This window comes from Arachis stenosperma, chromosome 8 (assembly GCF_014773155.1).
Source record: "Arachis stenosperma cultivar V10309 chromosome 8, arast.V10309.gnm1.PFL2, whole genome shotgun sequence".
In the NCBI taxonomy this organism is placed as follows: Eukaryota; Viridiplantae; Streptophyta; class Magnoliopsida; order Fabales; family Fabaceae; genus Arachis; species Arachis stenosperma.
In genome coordinates, this window is record NC_080384.1 from 42,421,026 (window position 1) to 42,422,141 (window position 1,116).

Genomic DNA, 1,116 nt, shown 5'->3' on the forward strand with positions numbered 1-1,116 from the left:
GAGTCAATATCTTGTTCTGAGCCAATATGGCATTCAGAGTGTCAATCTCAAGAACTCCTTTCTTCTGACTAGTCCCATTGTTCACAGGATTCCTTTCAGAAGTGTACATGAATTGGTTATTTGCAACCATTTCAATCAATTCTTGAGCTTCTGCAGGCATCTTCTTCAGATGAAGAGATCCTCCAGCAGAGCTATCCAAAGACATCTTGGATAGTTCAGAGAGACCATCATAGAAAATACCTATGATGCTCCATTCAGAAAGCATGTCTGAAGGACATCTTCTGATTAATTGTTTGTATCTTTCCCAAGCTTCATAGAGGGATTCTCCATCCTTCTGTCTGAAGGTTTGGACTTCCACTCTAAGCTTACTCCATCTTTGTGGTGGAAAGAACTTTGCCAAGAAGGCATTGACTAGCTTTTCCCAAGAGTCCAGGCTTTCTTTAGGTTGAGAATCCAACCATATTCTAGCTCTGTCTCTTACAGCAAAAGGGAATAGCATCAGTCTGTAGACCTCAGGGTTAACCCTTAGTCTTGACTGTGTCACAGATTTGCAAGAATTCAGCTAAGAACTGATGAGGATCTTCCATTGGAAGTTCATGGAACTTGCAATTCTGTTGCATTAGAGAAACTAATTGAGGCTTAAGCTCAAAGTTGTTTGCTCCAATGGCAGGGATAGAGATGCTTCTCCCATAGAAATCAGGAGTAGGTGCAGTGAAGTCACCCAGCACCTTCCTTGCATTGTTGGCATTGTTGTTGTTTTCGGCTGCCATGTGTTCTTCTTCCTTGAAGAATTCGGTCAGGTCTTCTAAAGAGAGTTGTGCTTTAGCTTCTCTTAGCTTTCTCTTCAAGGTCCTTTCAGGTTCAGGATCAGCTTCAACAAGAATGCCTTTGTCTCTGCTCCTGCTCATATGAAAGAGGAGAGAAAAAGAAAATGTGGAATCCTCTATGTCACAGTATAGAGATTCCTTGAAGTGTCAGAGGAAAAGAGAAATAGTAAGAAGAAGAAGAAGAAGAATTCGAACTTTATTAGTTAGAGTTCGAATTGTGCATTAAGAAGGAGTAGTACTCCCTAAATAGAAGGATGTGGGAAGGAGGGAAGAGAATTTTCGAAAATTC

General features: G+C 40.9%; 1 non-coding gene across 1 annotated transcript; it reads left to right on the plus strand.

Moving 5' to 3' along the window:
* Positions 1-259: 259 nt before the first annotated feature.
* Positions 260-367, plus strand: LOC130947091 (small nucleolar RNA R71). Its single transcript, XR_009072502.1, has one exon. It is a non-coding gene; the product is annotated as a small nucleolar RNA R71 (small nucleolar RNA).
* The last annotated feature ends 749 nt before the right edge of the window (positions 368-1,116 follow it).